Genomic DNA, 9,775 nt, shown 5'->3' on the forward strand with positions numbered 1-9,775 from the left:
TTGAGTTCACACATATCAGCTTCTTTAAAAAATCTAAGGATTAAATTCCCTGTACTGTTTCTATTTTCAAGTACTCAAAGAAAGAACAAGCATGATTAGTCAGTGACTTTGTGTTTCATATATGTTAGTTAATCCAAAAGAATTGGGACGTCTCAATACTATAACTGAAATGCATGCATATACCAAACAGTTTGATAAAAAAAATTCTTTTCTATTTCAAAAAAAAAAAGATTAATTACAAGGGAACGAAAAGAAACTAAATTAAAAACAGAATTGAAAACAAACTAAGCTAAGATAAATAGGAGGGTTTCTCCTTTTCATTGTGGAGGTCTCCTGTCCCAAGGGTTCCTCTTTGCAGCTTCAGCTTCTTTGGCTTCATCAACTTCCTCCTGGGTTAATGGTCTTCTCCTGAGCAGGTCTTGCAATCTGCGGACTTCATTTACATGGAGCCATTTTTCAGCATCCTTCAGTAGATCGCTGATGATTGCAACCAGGGATTTCATGGTGGAGTTCATCATGGCTCTGCCAGTGCGGTAGTAGATGACTTGCTTCTCAACATCCAGCAATCTCATTTCCAACTCATAGATTCTCCTCTCCATATATGTTCCAAAGGCCCTGATGGCTTCTTTGGTTTCCTTACGTTCTTCAGCTTGTTTGGAGACAAGCCTGTTGAGTAAGAGCTCTGCTGTGTGGTTGCGCAGAGAGTTGGAAAGGATTAGGAGTTAGCTGCTTTAGTAATTTCTCCTTGGACTGCTTGGAGTGTTAATTCATAAGATGCAGCACTGGCTTCCTTGATGGCTGCTTTTATGGTGCTGAGTTGTTGTTCTCTCTCCTCCTTCTGCTGTTGTTGGAAGGTGTTGAAGGCAGATGAGAGATGTGCCAGCCCGTCCCTTATAGCTTTCAGCTTTTCATTAGTGCTTGTCATATCAGGTTGGGGAACGGACTTCTTGGCTGGCAACCATTTTTCTAATTTCTCCCCCAACATTTCAAAGATCTCAGCAATCCCAATTTGGGATCTTTTCCTGGCTGAGATGGGGATTGCTGTTGTGAGGGAAGAGGGTGGTTGCCTCTTCTGCTAGATGTTGCCAGTAGCAGAAGGTATGACAGGTGTTGGGTTGGGCTCATCCACTGGTGGTCTGGATGAGGAGGGCATGGCTTCAGCTTGTCCCTTCATCAGTGGAGGAATTGCCATCCCTTCTTATTCTGCCAAAGCTCTGGCAAGAGCTTCATCCCCAGATGTATCGGGACGGATGACAGGAAATGACAGAGGGCCCCCCAGATTGATTTGCCTGGGGATTGTTGGCTCTGCTTTCTTTTTAGAGGGTTCTATCAGAATCCCTTTTCCTCTGTCATTTTTCTTCCGTGGCTGAGCCTCTTTCTCAGCCACTGATGTGTCTGCAGCAGATGCTGCTTCTTTGTCTTTCTATCCCTCTCCTTGTTGTTGCCTAGGAGAAGGTTGTGGGATGATTTGTTGTGGTGGAGAGTGAGCAGGTGGTGGGGATGGAATGTTAGAAAATGTAGAGTCTGAGCTGCTTGAGGACGTCTCCTTTGCAGCTGCTTTTGGTGCTGACTTCCTTCCAATCTTCAGCCTTTTTGCTAAAGGCTCACTCTCCTCCTCCTGGTCAGAGAGGGTGATAGGCTTTGCAGAGGATGCTCCTTCTAGCCTATTGTTGTTGAGGACCCTCTTTATCCTCTGACTTGAACGTTCCCCCTTTCTTGGGGGAGGTTTGGCAGGAGATATCTTCTTGCCCTGTTTGCCATCAGTAGCAACATGGGCTTCCTTCTTCACCTTGGTGGGAGGAGGGACTGTTCTCCTTGCCAGAACGTGTGAAGAAGAGGAGGATTTTGAAGGAGTGGACTTGGTGGTCTTCTTCTGAGATGCCACAGGTGTTTCCTCCTCATCATCACTGGTGGGGAAGCGTTGGAGATTGGCAGGGATATGTTGATCGGCGGTAATGTAGGTGTTCCTAAGACCGTTCCAGGTCTTCGCATCAATGATGGATGCCAACCTTGTGCTATCATCAGGGTGTTCCTCTACACCAGCTTTCCTGCAGAGCTTGGTGATGAGGCAAGGGAAAAAGACCTTGGTCTTCTTGATGTCCCTCTTCAAGCTGTTGTAGATAAGGGTTACTGCATCAAAATGGATGTGCTTGATGATGCAGTAAATTTGAACTTGAAGTCCCCAGCTAGCAGAGGCTTCATTGGAGGTGGGGGTAATGTTGGAGTTGGCAAAAAGTGCCCAGAATCTGGCTATGTCCCTCATGCTACCCTTGCACAGGGATCCTTTATAGTAGTTGTGATTGTCCAAAGCTATTGTTAGCTTCAGATCCTTCTGAAATGTGTACTCCCCCTACTGTCCAAGTACTACTTGTACGAACAGTTAGTAACGGTGGGGAGGTGGAGTACTTCTTGGACATCAGCAGGGAAAATGACACTTGTTTTCCCTTTACTGTGACCACGTCAGGGGCATCTTTCTTCAGCCTCCTCGTCTGGTATAGGAATTCTCCTACCCATTCTAGATTTAACTCGCGGTCCTCAGTGGCAAAGAGCAGCCACTTGAGTTTGACCAGTGATTCCTTCACGAATGAAGGCAGAACCACTTTGTCCTGATGCAAAGAAATGTTCCTTTCTGGGTACAGAATGATGGTGGATTCAGTGAGCTCTGGCTCTTCACCTCGGTTGGCTACAGGGGTCACTTCAAATGAAAGCTTAGTCATTTTGTTCAGAAAGGGAGTTAGGGCACAAATGCAGGAGGGATAAAAGAGTTCTGAGTTAAATGAAAGTAGTAGAACTTGAAGAAATCAGAGACCGAGTTTAAATAGACAGTGGGGGAGAAAATGAAAGGTTTCTGGGACGTGGCGGTTGAAGATGGGAGATTGAAGAGGTAGTGGAATAGGGACGTTACAAAAAGAGTGGTCAGCAGTTACTGACCAGTAACTGATGGGATGAGTGTGAGAAGATGGAACGGTTTAGGTCAGGACGTGGGAGAGAGGGAAATGAAAGGGTGCAGTTGTCTTAATAGTTGAGAAGACAGTTGCTTTTTCTGCGCGCGTTTTCAAGATTTGAAATGAATACAAATAGATATGGCTGCGTATCTTTCTAAGTGACTCAGCAGGGACAGGTGTCCCAGTCACTCTTGCCACCTAACCCAGGGAACGTTCCCTTTGTCTTTTCCTAACTAATTAATAAATAATTAATCTGAAATAAATAACAAGTAAACATGCAATAGTGACTACGAAATAAGGAAAAGGGAACGTACTAACCTATCACCTATTATTTAATAAATCTAAATGAACATGTAACAAAACATATAATTATCTATATATATATATATATATATATGTATATATATATATATTTTATTTTTTTTTTATTTTGGGATTGTGTGGTCAGGGACCACCCCAAAACTACGTTCCTGGAACGTAACGTACTTTTTTTGGACTTTCTGGAGAGGAACATCAAACGTTCCCTTCTTTTTGGGAGCTATGTGGTTATGGATAACCACCCCAAAACTTTTCTCTTTGTCAGAGAGCAAATGTATTTACTGGGTTGCCTCCCAGTCAGCGCTTAATTTAATGTCTTTAGCTAGACATGATACTTACCTCTCAAGGGGTTTCAGAAGTGGTTGAGGGGACCTCAGTGTCCCATGGTAGTGATCCTGGTGTTATGGTTTGAAGGTTGGCACCAATCTGCCCCAGATGGGACTTAATGTTCCTGACCACTGCATCATTCCTGGTGACATATTCCTTGACATAATTTTCCAGGGTGTTGATGCGTTGGTCATCTCTGTGGAACATAACGTAGTTGTTTCTTCTTTGTTCAAACGTTCCACTGCTGCTACCTTGCTGATACTGCTGCTAATTGTTGTTGAATGGTCTCTGGTTAATGGGTGGCCTCCATTGGGTGTTGTGGTTCTGATCCTTAATGATAGTTCCTCCAGGGCTTGAATGTGTATTTTGTTCTGCTTGTTGATTGTCTCTGGTGATGTTCCTATTGCCAAAATTTTCTGCATAACACACCAATGCAGTGGATGTGCAGTCTGTTGAGTCATGAAGGTCACCACAGGCTGAGCATGGTTCTGTTTCAGTTGCTGTGAGTTGTAAGACTTCCATCCTTGGTGCTGCTTGGTCAGCTCTCAGGTTCTTCACTTCATTCATGAGTGATGCTAGCTGGGCTTCCATGGCTGTTTGTTTATCCAGTTCTAGCACGCCTGGCTTCCTCACTGGGCTCACTCTGTCTATTGGCCATTGGAGACATCTTTCAGCAGTCCCTTCTATGATTTCGTACCTTGATTCAAGTGTTCCTGTTAAGAAATATCCTCCTGCAGCAAAATCTAAGTGAGATTGAGAAGTATAGTCAAGTCCCTTATAGAAAGATTGTAACACTCCCCAACTCTCTACCCCATGGTTTGGATATTTTCTTATGATGTCCTTGTATCTCTCCCATGCTTCATAGAGATTTTCTCCATAAAATATTCTGAAGTTAGAGATTTCAGCTCTAACATCAGCTTGTCGAGACATTGGGAGAAACCTCTCTATGAACTTGTTAGAGAGTTCTTCCCATGTGTGGATTGATCCAAGGGTGAGAGTTTTCATCCATGTTTTAGCTTTTAAGCCCAAGGAGTGAGGGAACAACCTCATTCTCATGCTCTCCTCTGTTACACCCTCAGCTTTAAAATTATCACAAATATCTTGGAATGTTGTGAAGTGTGTGTAAGGATCTTTTGCAGGGAGTTCATTGAAGACCCCTGTTTCCCTAATCATGTGGAACATGATAGGTTTTAGTTCAAAATTTGGTGCTACAGGGGGAAGGATTACTCCCCTATCCGGTCTGTTCCTGAAAAGAGCAGCTAAAGTTCTGAAGTTCTGTTCAGGGGGAACCTCTTCATTGTTATTATTGTGATCAACCATGTTTTCAGGAAATTCTTCTCTGAGGTTCCTTCTTCTCCTATGGAGTGTACGTTCTGGCTCAGGATCAAAGAGAAACTCAGGTACTTCAATGGAGTGGTCAGAGTCTGTTTCAAACTCTTCACTCATAAACCAATAGCACAGGGTATATATATGCACAACAGATTCAGTGATAAAGAGAAAAAGATATAAAAGTAAAGTCAGATATACAGTACATGTGTTAGAAAACAATGATAAGAACAACAGTTAGTGTTTCTATCCCCGGCAACGGCGCCAAAAACTTGTTGGGTGGTTTGCTGATGGTGGAAAAATATAAGTTCTGATAAGGGACGTTCCTCTGTTCTTGCAGAACAAAGATTCATCCCTTAGTTCCAACCCAAGTGCGCAAGTGCACGCATCAAGTAATAAAGGGAGTATTAATGCCCAAATTATCGTTCCCACGAGGATAGAGTACTAATTATTGTTTTATCACTGTTTATAAAGAATGAAAATGAGAAGAAAAGTTAGTAAATGAACTGTCTGGTCAAACGTTCCCTATTGTCTTGACAACGTTCCTCAGGAACAGTAGGTTCAATCTGATGGCAAACAGTTGCTCGCTGCGTTATGTATGTGATCCTTCCTGTTTAGAAGAAGGTGAGATAATAATCATTAGAGTTTTTATAAGTACTAAATAAAATAAAATAAAAACTACTAAAACAGAAATAACTATAATCAAGAGACAACAGGGTGGTGGTTAAAATAGTTTAACAGAAGGAACAGATTCACTGCTTCACTCTTAAAGGGGTTGTTTTCTCTGCTCAAGACTTAGCACTTTTTGGCTTTGTCCCAGTTTCTTTGCCTGCCAACTCTGATTCCTCAGCTCATGGTCTAGATGGCTCACAAGTTTCCATATTCTTATGGCTCCCTTGACTCCAACAGGTACTTAGTTCAGTACCTTAAAATGGACGAGTTGGCCCCTTATTCCTAAGGTGACCAGTAGCGTTTTTGCCATGACATCTACCTCCCCCCAATGGCTAAGCTGTCTGAAATCCCTTCCTTATGGAAGTTCCTTTCTCAGTATGTACCCAATTTTTATTGGCGCACAATGAATATAGTTTACTTAGCTAAAGAAATACAAAAAGCTTCGGTCAAGAGTTTTGAAAACAATTCTTTAAGAGTTTCACAGTTTACCCATTCCACGGATAATTCAGCTCATGGCTGATAGTTTAGACATAATTATTCTCAACTGAGATCACATAGACCCGAGATTTAGTCAAGAGATAACGATTGGAATGAACAGAAAAACACTTATATTAATTTAAAAGACAGTTTACAAAAAGAAACAAAAAATGGAGAAAGATGGGTATTTGCTCGTGAGGAGTCTTGATGGTTGTTTATAGAGAAGAGAAGAGAGGTTGTCACTTAACTACAGTTACAACTTAAAATTAAACTAAGTTACTAACTACTACTAAGTGATCTCTTCCTTTTGGACGACAAACCCTGCAGGATTCGATGATGTTTTTGTGTGAGGGTGGTCCTATTTATAGCTGGAAGAGGAGTGGCAAGACTGTAATTCCTTTGGAGCTAGTTGCTTGAATGAAGGGACGAGATTGTGGCAGCAGAGTGTGAAGCTTGCGTGAATTGCTGAATGGAACAGGATTTGGTGATGATTAGCCGTTGTTTGCAGACCTTCCCATGCTTTGCTTTTGTTTTCAGCCAATGAGAACTCTTGATTCTCTGCTCTTCACGTTTCCAGCTGCTCAGTTGGTGTACCGCCTTGCTTTTTAGAAGTCTTTAACTCTACGTTACCTGCAAAGTGTACAGAAGCATTAAATGAATGGAGCATGTGCATTAAATGTGTCTCAGTCCGTTCCCCTTTTAATATATTTTAAAGGAATACGTTACCATTCGTTCCCCCACTGTGTTTTTGTCATAAATGTGTAAAACAAGTGATTTTCATGCTGAAGTTGCTCATCAAATGAGGGAACGCATGGTATTTTGCCATCAAAATGGGCTTAGATGGGAACGAATTTACATCCCATCATGTATGCTTAGTAGATGCATGTAAATGGATATTGGTGATTGAAATAAGTCAAGGATTAATAAAGTGAGCAATATGATATGATTTGTGTAATAACTATAAACTGAGTTGGGTTTTAAGTGCCCCAAGGCATTGTTGGTCCTTGTGTGTGCCACCCATTGGTTATTAGGTACATTTGAGGTATTAGAAAGCATTTGCAAACTTTGGGATTTTTGTAAGAATAAAGGAAACTCTGACGAATTTTCTGTAGAATTGGCAGAATTTAGGCGAACTTCGGGAGAGCATATCTCCCTCCACAGAGGTCCGATAGGGACGTGCCATACTCCATTTTGAAGATTGAGATGTCCTATATCTTGTGGTAAAATTTGAGAGAATTCTGGGAGTGACACAGGTTTGTAGAAGGTAGAGAGTACAGACTGCCCAATTGCTCACTACACTTGTGGCAGATCTGGACCAGTTTTGGGAAATTAATTCCCTCTTCGTTTCTTGGTCAAAATAAATGTATGGTATATAAAATTTAAGCTTGAGGTGTCTAGTTTGTTGTATAAAGTTTTTAGAGAAATTGGTAGAGTGTATTTTCTGCAGTAATTCGTGGAGTGAAGGATGTTTGGAGTTATTTTGGGGTTGGTTGGTAGTTTTGCTTGTCCAACTTCAAACGGCGATATCCAGAGCAAACGAGATCGAAATGACTCGTGTGATGGCTCATTGGAAAGGTGTTTAAGTAAGAAAAAAGATAGCAAAATATGAAGGACTGTTTTTGTATGGTGTTTCCGTAGAAAAATAATAACCGAACCATGTTCGGATGGGTGGAAAACGTAAAATCGACAAATTAGCTAAGTGGGTTTATGGGAACCCCTTAGTGTCTTGTATTGAGTAAAATAAGATATAAAAATAGTTTAAACAAGTATTCCACAAGAGTTTACAGTTATGGTCACAACTTTTAATTATTACGATTTTTATTGTTTTAAATACTCGCGTAATAACGGAAAAAGTTTATTCGCATTTTTATAAGTGAATTGTTGTGATTGTAACTGCGCTTAATATCATAATTAATGTTAACAATACCGGTGTACACCGGGCTGTTACATTTTTTGGTATCAGATCAGTTTTGTTAGGAAACTCTGATGATGTATAGTTGTGTTATGTGCTGCATAGTTGTATGTAGATTCTTATTGATTACTGCATATGTGATTCCTTAGTGTGGGTCTAATCAGCCCATTCCTTTGCGTTACATGTGTGGTTATCGTAAGAAGCCTGTGTGGCAACCCTGGAGCACCGAATGTAAGTAATTGTCTTGATGTTGTGGCTACAGTGTGGACTGCTCCATGGACAAGAGATGGCAGTAAGTAAAATATGAATATTAGAGGACTTAAGGAAAATAGACTTAAATGTTTTGTCTAACCTTTTTCGTGAAAACTACAAAGTTGTATCATAAGTAAAAATTGTAAACAAACCTATGATATGTACAGTATTAGCACAGGCGAAATTGTAGTATTATGGATAATAAATATATATTTGAGAGGAGTTTATAGTAGGAAGATGGTATTGGGAAAATTCCTACGTATTGGTGTATTGTAGTACAATAATTATGTACAGGTGGACTTGGGGAATGGACTTCGTATCCCAAACCTATGATATGACTTAGAACCTGATGGATTATTGAAAAATGTGAACAGGTATGCTTAGGTATGAGTTTGAATATTTTATGTTTGATTAGAAGTTATAAGTCCCTGATAGATGGTGTACACTTGAATAAATTAGGATGGTTAATGTAGAGAAATAAATGAAATATTTGATGTCTAATCCTAAGGAATTGGACCACTTGAAATTATTATGCTAGTGAAGTGTTAATTGGAGATATATTGAAATATGGGATTTAAATCCATAAGGAGGTAGTGTTGATTAAACATAGGCGAGATGAATTAATTATGTATTATATGTATAAGGAAGAAGTTGAGAGAATCGCCATGGATGGCATTGAACAAGGTTCATGGAGAGTATAATTGTCTGTAACGGAATAATAGTCTAGCTTGACAGATATGCCATGAAGGAAACAAATGTGATTATATGTGTGCGTTAATGTGTGGAATTCTCCTTAGAAATGGCTAATTTGTAGAGCTTCAGGTGTTATGAAGCATAAGAGGATTGATCCATGATGGAGGTATCTTGGAAATCTCAAAGAATGAATATCGTAATTTAAAATGGCCTAATTACTAGTGGATGTTGTAATGCATTGTGAATAATACCTAATAGCCTGATGGCCAGTATACCTACTCTGATGAATAAATGGATGATAATCCAGTGATGGCCTAAGTGCCAGTATACATATATATGTATGTACACCTTGTGATGGCCTGAGCGCCTAATTATTCGTGTTGAGGTAAATTATTAAATTTTTGGTAAAAGGACAATGAGGTCGAATGAAATCCTCGATGATGGGAAGTATCTGAAGAGATTGTATGATTAGTGAAAGAGCTAATGTACAATTCAATGTGAGATTGTATGATTAGTGAAAGAGCTAATTACAATTTAATGTGAGATTGTACGATTAGTGTATGAGCTAATGTGCAATAGCACTTAGAATAACATGATTAGTGTAAGAGCTAATGTGCTATTGAGTTTGAAAATGGCATTATTTGAGAAAGAGCTAATGTGCTATTGAGTTGAATTTGCATGATTAGTGTAAGAGCTAATGTGCTATTGAGTTTGAAAATGGCACTATTAGCGAAAGAGCTAATGTGCTATTGAGTTGAATTTGCATGATTAGTGTAAGAGCTAATGTGCTATTGAGTTTGAAATTGCATGGTTAATGGAAGAGCTAATGTGCAATAGAAATTAAAATTTGCAT

General features: G+C 40.0%; 1 non-coding gene across 1 annotated transcript; it reads left to right on the forward strand.

Moving 5' to 3' along the window:
• The first annotated feature begins 4,398 nt into the window (after positions 1 to 4,398).
• On the forward strand, positions 4,399 to 4,505 carry LOC133310890 (small nucleolar RNA R71). The gene has a single exon (XR_009751505.1). It is a non-coding gene; the product is annotated as a small nucleolar RNA R71 (small nucleolar RNA).
• The last annotated feature ends 5,270 nt before the right edge of the window (positions 4,506 to 9,775 follow it).

The sequence above is a fragment of the Gastrolobium bilobum genome, unplaced genomic scaffold (assembly GCF_033153095.1).
Source record: "Gastrolobium bilobum isolate Gb01-03AN ecotype WA unplaced genomic scaffold, APGP_CSIRO_Gbil_v1 utg71192, whole genome shotgun sequence".
Classification (NCBI taxonomy): Eukaryota; Viridiplantae; Streptophyta; class Magnoliopsida; order Fabales; family Fabaceae; genus Gastrolobium; species Gastrolobium bilobum.